Raw genomic sequence first — 14,517 nt, 5'->3', positions numbered from 1 at the left:
GATTTGAGGGCAAGTTGTTATAGTTATTAATAGTATAATCAAATTAATTATAATGTACAATATTTTTTAATTTTTTTTATCTAGAACCAAGTTGGGTCCAGTTTTTGTGCTTATGTTTTAATAGTATTTGAAGTACTATATTAAAAAAACTTTTGACAAAACTAATTAATTAGAAAAACCAATTAAGTTCTTTATTTGTATACCTGACGTTTTAGACGGATATCTAAAATCTAAGTATCTAGAATTTGTTACATACGCATCAGGGTAAACAACCGCATTTGGGTAAGATCAGCTACAAATATAATTTTGTAATCAATTGAAAATTAAAGAAACACCAAACGAGACTGCTGAGTACATGATTAAGAACTCATGAAAATATCAAATATGAGAAAGTAGATGGGCTTCTGCAGACTAAATAACGGCACACCAGTTGACAAAAAAAAAATAACGGCACACCCTTTAACAAAAATAAATAAATAAATAACAGCACATCAACTTCACGGGGTTGTATTTCATTGCACAATTAAACAGAGGTGGGCGTTCGGATACCCGTTCGGGTTCGGATCGGGTATTTCAGATTTTCGAGTATTTCAGTATAGGGATAAAGAATCCGTTTGGGTATTTCTGTACTTCAGGTCGGATTCGGGTATTTTTAGTTCGGGTTCGGTTATTTTGAATCGGGTTCGGATATTTAGTTTTTCAAAGAAAAAAAAGTAAATTTTTCATTTTTTAAGTTTATTGTATTTAAAAATATAGATTTCACTTAACTGATTTTTTTATTTTTTATAGATTGAATGATTAATAGGTTTGGAGATAATATTTCAAAAACAAATAGATATTAATTTGGGTTTTGTTTTTAATCTTTGAATGTAACTTTTGTTAATACATGAAAAAAAAAGTTTGACATGCATTTTAAATGAATATCAAATCATTTTCTCCATAATTATATATACTTATGATCTTAAATTATGTGTAACATCAATATAAATATTTAAAAAAAAATGAGAGATGTAAACTAGAAATATAAGGGTAAGTATACATATGTTCGGTTATCTTCGGATATCCATTCGGGTTCGGATATTATCCGTTCGGGTTCGGATATCCAATCTCTCATAACTTAATACATGTTCGGGTATTTTGCTACTTCGGTTCGGATTTCGGTTCGGGTTTTTCGGTTCGGGTTCTGGTGCGGCTTCGGATATAGGGTAAAGTGCACATCCCTACGACTAAAGAAGGTAAACCAACTTCGTTCTAATTGCATACCAACTAATTGGGTGATAAAACAATTTCAATTACCACAGTTCTAACCTTCTGACCAAGCCCTTTTGCTATTTTTTTTATTTCTCTTTGGGCTTCGATAAGTATTGGATGGGGATACGAGTGGAGTAAATATTCAAGCCAGACAAAATTACACACACGGACACACCTAATCCATTTTGTTCAATCGTCCACTTCCAGCGCAAACGTAATTAATGAAATAACATCACCTAGTTGAATCTAGTAAGTAGTAACCTGTAACCTATATACTAATATTTACATAATGTGCGAGATTTAAGACTATAATAACTTGTTGGTTGCATAGTCCTATGATGTTTAAATAAATTTAGTGAATTTTTTAATGAAAGTAGTAAAAATATTTAAGCTGTGTATAAAATTTAAATTATTAAACCAAGCGCTCGTAGCTTGGTGGTAAAGGAGGTACAGCTGTACTGTCCGCCACCCGGGTTCGAGCCTTGGCCACAACGGATTTAACATCTCTTCCGTTGGGGCGCTGGACTCTTTTCGGGAGATAGTTGGGAATGTGGTTGCCCAGATACCAGAGTTATCAAAAAAAAATAAAAATTTAAATTATTATGAACAGAAATTAGTCGTTCGTATCTCTATTCTCTATGTTTACCATTGTTAATCCTTCCAAAAAAACATATACTTACGGTTGATATTTCACTTCTGTAAATTAATTGAAGTTAACAACATATAGGTTATTTAGTACAGATTAAATGGTTGGATATGTATTTTATAATTCATTATGTTGAGTAAGAAGAAATATCAATATCTTTTATTGCCACACATTATTTTGTTTTTTTGCTTAGACTATAAATTATAGAAATAAGTGGTATGCTCTTAAAAATGTTTCTATTTGTATATAAAAGATAAACAAAACATGAAGTTTAGATGATTGTGTTACTGTTATCGCTATATCATAATCTGATTCTAAATCCGCATTTCGCATACTGTTGGACTAACAAAAGATATTGGGAAACTTTTAAAAAATATATTGGGTAGTGAATTTGATATATAAAGCATTGCAGTAGAAGGAAAAAAACCAATGCATAACTTAATCAAGCGGATCTCTGAAAAGGCCATGGGAACTGACTTTTACGTGTGAGAGACCAATAAAATGTTAAATAATTTTATGATTTCGATTAAGAAATCAACACCAAGACCTAATCTAGATTTGATTTAATTCAACCCTAACACATTTCTAAAGAAGGTTGAAACACTAACCTTGATCCCTGCTTGGATGCAATTCCACCAATTTATCTTCTCCTCTTTAACTTTTTTTCTTTGGTGGTTTCCTTGATGGACAAGAAACCCCAAACCTACCTTTAATCTCTCCTTCAATAATTAGTATTTTTCTTGTGTATCTTTTAGAAAGATTCTCGTCTTACGTGAAGAAGAAAAAGATGAACGAGTGTTGTGTTTTTATATTAGTCAAAGAGACATGAGTCTTAACCAACACAACTCTCTAAGACTTCATCACAACCATTCGTTATATTAACGGTACCACAACGTACGTATACTGATATAAATATTAATAATGGTAATGTATTCCATTATCATTACCTTTAACATATATATATATGATTATGAGATTAAAGACATATTTAAACATAAGGTAAAGTAGGAGGGTTATCAATACACCCGGATTCTAATTCTTAATCGAAACCGATCCATCACGGTATCGTCTTTTATATTAGAATCTAAAACAATAATATGAACTTGAACTTTATATTAAACTAATAGATACATAGGTCATATAGAATATAAAATATTCTTACATAAAAAGTATAAAGGAGACACGTTAGTAACCTTTGTAGAGCCTATAATGCAACCCAGGTGTTAGAGCATGATTACCGGGAGTTTTTAAGGTGAGGTTCTTAGCGGAATATAAGAATTCCACCCTAAGAACCCCCATGCTCTTAAAACTCTATTTACGCGTTAGTTTAGTTCAAACCGTCTTCTTTTAAAGTCTACTTATGCGACCAGCGTGTCGTAAACCATAGCACTTTTCCTCTTTTGTTTTGATTATTTTCTTCAACATGAGTAGGATAATCTCCCTTTTAAAATCGATTAGTCGTTCCTTCGTGGGTTTGAGTTAACCCGGGTTGTAAACTCTATTAGTATTGAGATTCTTATATGAATTGTGCATATATTGATTTTCTGTTTTATCATACTACTTCTGTTTCATAAAAAAATATAATTTTTTTTCAAAAGAATTACATTCTATCACTCACAAAAAAAGGAATTAAATTCTACATTTTCGAAATATGACTTTACATCTTTATATTTTATCTTAAATAACCAATAATTTTTAAGTTAATTATTTTATTTAATTAATTATACATTAAATAAAAATACATAAATATATTTTGCAATTTTTTAATCCATGTGAAATTTATCATAATGATATTTTTCAGGAAACAGAGAGACTATTCAATAGTACCTAGATTTACCATAACCACTGATCTCTCGCCAAGTCATTTAACATTGATTGTCAATAAGAGGTTCAGATTAAATTTGGATAGTGACATAGTCTCATAGTGTTAAGATTTTCTACGTACCACTAGACTGGATTTTTTTGGTCAAAGACACTAGACAGGATTTTCTGATAAGCTAAATAAAAAAATGTTCAAAAAAAATACGAAGACAATTAGGATGGATCTATCGGTAAATCCCAACCCCACTCAGTTCCACTTATCTAATAGTTATATCCTTTTTCTGCTTTATTTTTCTCTCTCTCTTCTTTTCTGCTCATTAGACATTCGATGACTTCTGATTATTTAAAGGGAAATTCACACTGGCCAATTTATCTGCTTTACTTAAAATATGATAAAGAAAATGGAAACAAAGTGATGAGTAATTAATCGTGCTAAGTTTTCTAATAGCAATGGGGTAGGTAATAATTACCCAATTTGTCTAATGATTATAAGTTTAAGTGGGAATGTGAGAAAGAAGAAAGCAAAGGTTGGGGTTCTAACATGATGAAAGAATTTATATGCTTAACTAAAATCTTAATGGCAGGGTAAGTTCTTTGTAATAAACATGTGTGTACGATCTACTAACCAAATAAACAAGAATATATAGCCATAAATTGATAAAAAAGTATATTTTTGTATTAAATTCTGATTAAAATTTAAAAAGACAATTAAGGGTCTCACCGGTCGAAATGCATCGATTACATGTGTGGTTGCGAGAGTTTGCGGATGCGGCTCGCTGTGGTTCTGATGTTATTAAGCGATTTGTATGACTAATAAAGTTAGCGTTTATAAATTTATGCGTTTGCGAAATATTTATGACTGATTGATTACGATATACTACATCGGTTTAATAATAAAATATCAATATTAACACAATAACATTATAAGAATATCAAAACATACTATTATGATAAAATATAATAATTATTAATACAATACAATTAATAAAAATATTACATTTTTTTTTTAGTTTAAATGAAATTCATAATTTCAATAAAATTTGTTTTGAAGATTTATATTGGAAATTTTAAAAGAATATTTTATATATGTATATATCTTTATATACGTATATATTAATTTTTAAAATTATAGGGAATATTTTTGGTTTAAAATTTTAATAAAATAAATTATACTAATACTTTTAGTGAATTAAAATATAAAATGAATATATATATATAATATTACAGTTTTAATTTTTTTTTTCATAAATTTTTATTATTATTTACCTATCTACTACCGTTCATAACCGTAAACTGCCAACTTTTATTGAGCAGCTTATAGCATTTTTTGTGACTGTTGTAAAATGCCAACAACCTTTACCATCCGTAAAAAACTGCGTTTACAGATGATAACAGAAAAGCTAGACAAATTCTTAAGAGAAATAAGATAAAATTATGACAAATATTCTTAATAGTTTTTTGGCAATAAATTACATCATGTTGGTTCATTTCTTTAAAAAAGTACGGAAAACAAATGAATCGATTTTGACCCTTTTTGCAAAAACATTTTTTTTGAGCACTTGTAATATATACTAGGTGATGATCCGCGCCCTGCACAGGGTGAATAGACTAAAAAAGTTTATAATTTTTAGTCTACAAATATTTAGAAGGTAAAAGTTCAGGTCTCATATATTACATGTTATACAATGACGGATTGGACTAAATTGATTATGTTTATATAAGGTTAATTATTTAAACCGTTAAAAACTTGTGTTATTGGTTAATGGTTAGATGTAATCAAAGTTTAATCCGTGGAAGTAAATAATTATTTAAACTTAGTTATGATATTAAGATAAAAATAAAAATAGAAAATCAAATTATTGTTTTCATAAGATTAAACAAAACATAGATAATATAATAATAAAATATAAAAAGCATAACTTATAAGGAAAAGTTTTTAAGGAAGTTAAAACTCATTATTCTAACGCCTACAAACAATGCAAAAAAAAAATCCATAATTATACGCATAATTCGAAAAATTTAGAGATATTATGGCTTCAGATATGTTAAACTAAGATTTTGTGTCTTGATTATTTTATATTTACAGCGAGGTAGGAATGTATATTCGTAAAAAAATATTTTCATGTCCAAATTGAAGTAAATATAATTAAGTCGTTGATTGGACAACATCCATAATTATTCAGAAATTGGGATCAAATATGACATCTCTTCTATGACCATTAAGATTTAACATCCGACTTTCTATAATTAGAAACATGATGAACAGTGATTGTGATATTTGATCCCAATTTTCGAATTTCCATATTTAAACGTGATCGTGATGCCGTTGCTAGATGAACGTGATGTTATCACTTTATATGTGCGACTTTCCATAATCATATAATATTTTTGATTATATTAGCTGTTTGGTCAAATCCTTATATTTTTTACATGATCAAATATACAAAGTTATATATTTTTTATTATGTTATCTTTATGGTCAAATGTATTCATAATTTAAATTGCTAGCACATTATGATTCGTGATCGAGATTATGTTATCTGCATTGCTAGCACATTCAGATTCAAATTTATAGATAACTAATAGTTTTTATGATCGACAAATCTAAAATATGAAATAAAAGAGATTATAATATAATTTTTATTCTGTAGATTGTAATATATAGTAAAGCAATCATGCGTTTGTTTTTTTTTTTGGGAAGACAAGAAATATACTTATTTTTATGGAAAGTCGCACGTATTAAGGTTCTATATTCGAAAATAAATGAAGTCGCACGTATTAAGGTTGTATATTCGAAAATAAATGTGCCAATAGCCTGTAATCATGAGATATACTTATGTTTAAAATAAAGATGCATAAATGAAACTTATACTATATGTTTGTGCCAATGACATGAAATGCAATTACTCTAAGCTAAAAAAGTTATTAAAAAAAGGATGTGAGGTGGAATGTGGTGTTGACGCGTGTTGACACATAAGTAATGACAAACTTGTGAATGACACATGGAGCCAATGTTTATTTTTAAAAGTTCTCCTCAATGCAATTTCCTTTTATTGCTTCCAGTCTGAAGGTAAGAGAACAATATAAGTTGAAAGATGCTCGGAATCTTTGAAAATGAAGATATATGATATTTATTATTTTATATTTTTGCTATGCATTTAAAATGAAAATTGAAATTCATTAGGAACAGACAAATTAACAGGAAATGCACCAATAAAGATCTACGACAGCAAATCAAATTCTTACCCGTTTAGAATTTAAAATTTTAAATCGCCCAACTTCTCTTCCCAATGTAATCCAAATAATGCTCAGGTTGTAGCCATACGTGGATCCAGCCTTGATTTTTAATTTAATTGTACACTAGCTTGAAGATATTGATAATCATACTAATCCATCCTTTTCATATTACTAAGGAAAATAAAATATACCTTTTAATATGTAAAATTTTATATCTCAGCAATCCAGTATTTATTAGCTTAACGTATTATTATTATAAATATTTAAATTTCACATAAGTTTTTATACTTCTTTTTATATTATCCATATATATTATAAAAGTTTTCTATATTGAAGTTTGAGCAATTGAGTGAATATATCCAAATCGCTAGAAAATTAAGAAACTATCTGAAACTATGAAAAACCTATGTTCACTATAAACATTTGTGTTTTCCTTTCCCATTTTATCCTTACCCTAAAGTTTCATATTGTTTTTCTTTCTTTCCCGAACTCATACTTTTTTCATCTATCTCTTTTTCTTCCAATTATCTCAACCTTTCTTAAGATTAAAGCTTCATTTCAAATCAATCAATCTTCTTCTTAAAACCCCAAATCATGACCTACTCTGTTTCCAACGCCAATCATACAATAATCTCCTCATCTTCTTAAATCTCCAAACCTTCCAAAAAAATTACTAGTTCTAGGATTTTATCGACTCTGCAACTATTTCCGAAGAGAGAGAAAACACGGTACATAAAGAGAAAATAACCACAATGAAGTATTAGTAACAATACAATAATTGCTTGATTTATATACAATAATAGTTAACCGCTAAGAAAATATTAGTTGAATAGATAATGATTAAGTTAACACGATAATCTATTTTTTACCAGTTAAGAAAATATATATCATGTAATGATAGTTATTTTTAACATCTTTCCATCCAATTTAAAAAGCAATAACATGTTTTATAACAGCTAACCGAACATAACATATTATATAAAATGTAACTGCTAAGTTTTGACATATATGACTTGTTAGGCCGGTAACAAATTTCATACCATTTAACAAATTATGTATAAGCCAATGTCAACTATTTATTAACATCTTATAAACCATTTAAAAAATCTTTAACATGTTTTGTAACATTTATTAACAGATTTACGAGCTCACAATACTCACCATGAAGTGTTTGCTTCATGTTGTTTTTATTGATGTCGGGGAGACCCTATACAGCCCATACACACACCAGCATCTGAATCGACGAGATCTATCCAATACGCACAGTGGTGGTTGAGACCGAGTGAACTGACGAAGATGTTGCGGTAGACGAACTCATGAAGTGATAAGATCCAAGTTCTGTATTAATTTAAAAATACATAACAGACAACCAATTTACATCTGTGAAAGTAGAAAAGAGAAGAAGAATTCATGTGTAGACTTGAAAAAGCTATAAACTATATTTAGGGATTTTTATGAGATTCAAAAGAGAGAGATAAAAAAAGAAGAAGATTGTTTGGTCATTAGAATAGTGGAGACCCGAGAGAAAGAGAAGAGAGAAGGAATGAGATAGTTTGGGCATGAGTTATATTGGATTATAAATATGTCAATAGTGTCAACAATAGTGTTAGGGTAGTTAGTTAATATTGGCTTTTTGTAGGTATATTCAGCCTAATTTCTCTTGAAGTTGATGCGATCATTATGTATATACACACACACACACATATATATATATATATATATATATATATATATATATATATATATCATTTTGATATTTTGAAATCATTTTCACATAATTTATCTTGATTTGTTCCTTATGAAAGTATTTCCATATAATTCATTAAATTCTGTATAAAATATAGATAAATATATTTACTCATTGCATGTGAAATACTATTAGATAATGTTTGAAGAAATCTCTTGATACTACTTCTGTTATCTGCTAAATCATATAAAATTCTAAATGTGGTGTTTTATTCGCTATACTACCATATTCATTCTGGAATAAGAGAATATATGTTTACATATTGTATATTCGTCAAGTATTTTTTTGTACAAAAATTCTACACATTTAATATTATTTTTCACAATGTCCAGAATCAATTATTATTAAATACCACGTTTAAAGCGTTAATGGCCTATTAATATAGTGTAGTTGCCGCCTGTCCTCCATGACATCCAGTCTTAAAGATTGGTCATATTACCATAAGTTTTATAAGATTTTTGAACAAGTTTTGTGAATCTGTTTATATATTTGGTAATTATTGTGTAAAAGTATTTAATATACATTAAAACCCCTATAAATTAATAATATTGAAAGTTTGTTATTTTATTAATTAATAAAGTTATTAATTTACAGAAAATTTGTTTTTAAGATTTTATCTATTTTAAATGATGTTCAATATAAATATAATAATAATACTTATAGTTTACTGTATGTTAATTAAATTTTATAGATACAAATTTTATGTTGTTTTTATTCGATTGTTTGGCATATAGAAAATATTTACCATAAATATAAATGCAGTAAAATGACAAACATCAATATGTTTAGAAATATAATAAAAATTAAAGATAAATTTCACTTAATGTTTATATTTATATAACTTTATACATATTAATTATGAATTTATGTTTATATTAAGACCATGTATTTACACAATATTTTTTAAAAAAATATTTTTATTATTTTATCGAATTATGTCATATTATACACTGGTTCTAATTGAGACGTATGAAATTTATTAATCTATCACATTTATTAATTTATGGACTTTATATTATATGTTAAAGGTTCTGAACTTTTTAAAATTTTGAATACGCTTTGAACATAAATTCATGTTAAATAAAATTTGAAAGCCACCAACAGCTTTAACTATACCATGATAACCATAGGGGTGTTCAACTTGGATTTAAATCCAGTTTTATTTTAGTTATTTTGGATTTTTTGGTTTAAAAAAATTAACAACTATTTTAGTATTATATCCATTTTGGTTTCCTTTCAGTATAAATACTTTTTAATTTTGATTCATTCATTTTAAACCAAAAACCATAATTAGATTTATTTTTGATAAATAATTATGAACTTTATTTTAAATTATTTAAATTTAATATATATATACTATTTTCTTTCTGTAATTTTTAAATAAATTATCTAAATTTTTAGTAGACACTAATAACAAAAATAAAGTTTATTAAAATTTTGATCACATATAAAATAAAATTTAATATTATTAAATAAATAAATTTACCATAATAAATAAATTTTCAACATACAAAAAGAAAATAAATAATAATTTATATAAATAGCTATTAACTTTAAACAGAATAATATGGTAAAATCAAATTTTCAAATAAATATTAGATTAATAAATAAATTAAATATAAACACTATCACTTATATTATATAGTTTACATATAATTATATTATTATCTACTATTGTATTGTGATTAACCGGTTTTAATCAGTTAAATGTTAATAACCTAATTATATCCACATATCACGATTTCTAATTAATAACATACATATGGTTTATTTGATATAAAAAATTTAAAACATATAGGTTTTTTAGTTTATTTTGGTTTTATTTAGTTTTGTTTTTTTACCGAACTGAACACCAAATAAACAATGATACCAACAAAATTTGAGAGATGGTTTTATCAATAAATATATAAAAATTTCAACGTCAATGCATTACTTAATTCCAATTTTTATAAACATAATGGGTAAAGACAATCTCCTTTAGGCTTTATGTTCTGTCAGTCATGCAAACACATAATGCTGAATCTATTCGATAAAGACATTCCCATTTAGGAGAAAAAAACAAACTTAAATCTAAACAAACAAAGAAAAACAACATTTAACTATACTATATTGACATATATATAGTTTATTGTCTTTGTTTTATAGCAACCAACACTATAAGTTTAAATAAAAAATGCTTAGGACTATACTAATTATTCTTAAGTTTGAAGTGGTGGTGGTTTAATGATAATATTTATATATGAAATACAATAAAAATGTATGATATATATACAATAACATATATACAATAAGTAGTGGTAGTCTATCGGTGAGGGTTAACTTTGTGTTCAGTGTAATTTCGTTTGTCATGTGTTTGATTCTAGCTGAGAATACAATTATTTCTACTTAACCCATTTAAGCTGCTATGGTTCAAATAGTTTATATGGTAGCTCAATAATAAACCAGGGGTGAACCTAGAAGATTTTTTTCAGGGGTCATAATGAAATTAAATACATAAATAATTAAATATTGGTGTCACCAAAGGGTTGGAACCAAATACGCCAACACAACTTTATAAATTTAGCTTGCAAATGTAATTCTTACTATTTCTATGGTGTCAAGTGATCCCATTACCTTGAACGTGGGTCCGCTGTAACAAATGATCTGGTTATATTCTGACATTAATCAAAAACATCCTAAACTTAGATGAAATAGTGCGGTAAACAATCCATTTTTTAGCACTAAATATATTTTTTCCAGAACCTACAGGATTAACCAATAGAATATATCAATATAGAAAGAGAGATAAGATGTGACTTTTTTTTTTAATTCAATTACTATTAAAAATATATTTATTCTCACTTAATGAGTCAAATAATGTCATACTTTAGATCGATCTAATGAAATTTTAATATGTGAACTTCTCAAGGTTTCTTCTTAACATGAATATAGGGGTGGTGCCAGAATATATATGTTGATAAGGATACATTATGTATACGTACACAATAAGGATATGGATGATCCATATATTGATACATTTCATCATGCATGCATTCCTAAAAATGGTGTCGGATGTTAATATATCCGGTTGTGTAAAACGGACCAAAGCGTATAATCATTCCTATTAAATTTGACTTCCACTAAGAACAACTTCAATGCACGTTGGATAGTCAGGGTTGGTGGCGTATCATCATCACATTTTCTCCATGCAAGTTGAACCTTGTTCGTCTCAGTTGAAATTGGTTAGGACTCGGGAGGCACTATACCAACTGCACTGGACCTAGTTTGTGCAGTTCCACGTCCTTGCACCACTAGTTCAATGTTAATTAAGTAGCCACATCTGGAAGAAGAACGGCAATATGACATGTTATATGGTGTAAAAAATGAAGTAAACATGACATATATATTTTATGTATATTTAAAGACATATTTGGAAGCATGTTATATATATTTTCTGTCTTACAAATATAGAATTCCATGAAATGGAGTAAAAGAATTAAATATCAAATCTGTGTCAATCCTTAAAAACAATAAACATGGATATTTTTTTTTTGTCTCTCTGTTTGTTCTGTTCTGCATATTTTTCGTCTTTTGCATAACCTTTTTTTTTGGATCAAATCTTTGCATAACCCAAAATGGTTATTTTTTTTTTTTTGAAAAAGGGCATAACCCAAAATGGTTATTGACCTAATATCAATAATATACATGGACGTACGCACATTCTAGAATTAGATACTGGACAATAACTTGATTGGAGACATTGTCGTAAGTAAAGATGATGTGTCAAAAGTCCTTCGTCTGCATGTACGACTATATATATTATATGTATCCACGTCCATAAACAATAGTTAGCGTCTAGTCAAATGAAATATATGTATAGTGTCATGTGATGTCAATGTGTATAATAATATAATATTACAATAATTTTTACAAAATAATAGGTTAGATGGTTATGTACATATTGGTGTCTCTGCATTTAACAAAGTATTGGAGTGTCGCATAGTTGGGGATTTAGCGATCGGCCAGTATGCTCTTGCCAAGAGATTAAAAGGATTGCTGTTATGTCTATAGTTGTTATTTTTGTTTTAATCAACCATTTTTGTATTTTAAGTGGGTGATTACCCGATCACACTCATCCTCCATTTAAAAACTTTTTGGAAATGTTTGGAAATGTTAGAACGTTTCATATCTCTATATTTCTTTGACAAAAAAAAAAAATCCTTAAAACGTTTATAGCATAGCTCTCGTTTAATGGAATCGTTTGAATAGAATGCAACTATTGCAAGTATTTAACCACAGTTTAAACACTTATCAGATGAAATAACATGTAGATTTGATGTTCATTGTTCTGCGCTGAATTTAATTAATTGTAATTTTTATATTGATCTATATTCCCTATAAATTATTTTAGATGCCAACTTGTAAGAGATATGAAATTTCTAAAACCATTCGATATAACAATTCTTCTATAACCCATTTCGAACCAAATTTCATTATAAAATCATCAGATCGAACTATGTTGAATCTGATTCCATGTCAATCAACATTAGGTAATCTACAACTCGATATCAACCGAGAATGAATGTAATGACTCTATTTGATCAAAAAAAAAAAAAAAAAAAGAATGTAATGACTCTATATCAGATTAGGTATCCATTACTTAGGGCCTGGTGTAATCGCAACGGTTGTGATTGCGGGAGTTTGCGGATGCAGGTGGTTGCGGTTTTAAGTGGTTTTAAGAGATTTGTACGACTGGTATTGCGGTTAGAAATTGGTGTGTTTGCGGAATTTTTATGACTGGTAAACCACCAAATACACCAGCGGTTAACTAATAAATTAACAATATTTACATTTTATATAATTATAAAAATATTAAACGACATCATATTATAATAAATATAAAAATTATATTAATAAAATTATAGAAAATATTTTTATTTTAAAAATTTATAATATAAATTAAAATATAATAGATATATTTTAGTATTTCTATTATTTCAATTTAAAATTTTTATTTTTGTATTTGTATTGTTTTAAAACCTTCCCGCAGTCGCCTACAACCGTAAACGATAGATAGAACCAGTTTTTGAATTTAAGAGATTTAGAACGGTTTAAAACTGTTTGAGTGATTGTTGTAAAACGCCAACAAACGCAACCAACCGAAGCTATGCGGGTGGCAGCAAAGAAACCTTATTGTTGTTGTGTTTCTACCGTATCTTTTAAATTTTAATATATTTAATTGAATAACACGTAACTATAGCATGTTGTTAATTACTTTCTGTTTATATTTCTCCAAAACGTGTTACTACGTTTTAAATGTATAAATCATCCCCAATAACTTAATGGATTAAATGAAATTTAAGAGCTCAAAATTTGTGATAAATATGAAATGGTTGTTTCAACATTTAGCAGACTAGGACAATGAATTCAACAATGTCTTTATTACACGTTATTTGATATTACAAAAAGCAGGGGAAAAAATTGCGGTGAGCGTTGATCGAACACGCGACCTTCAGATCTTCAGTCTGACGCTCTCCCAACTGAGTAATCCCCGCTTGTTGATAAAGTTCTTACTGTATTAAATATATTAAAATGCGGATTTTTGGTGCACCTCTTTTGCTTAAAACTCAAAAACACAATCTTATGTGAAGTGAGAATGGAAAAACAAGACATATCAGCAACATGAAGAATAGACAACACTAGATCGTCTCGGCCATCTGGATAAGGCGATGGTCGAGAAGATGACTATGAAGGAGACGGCTAAACCGAGTGGAAGAAACGTGTGGGAGGGTATTGCAGATAAGGGAGAGTGAGTGATGGTTTGAAGTTTGTGCAG

The sequence above is a fragment of the Brassica napus genome, chromosome C2, assembly GCF_020379485.1.
Source record: "Brassica napus cultivar Da-Ae chromosome C2, Da-Ae, whole genome shotgun sequence".
Taxonomy (NCBI): domain Eukaryota; kingdom Viridiplantae; phylum Streptophyta; class Magnoliopsida; order Brassicales; family Brassicaceae; genus Brassica; species Brassica napus.
Note: the sequence above shows the minus strand (reverse complement) of the source record.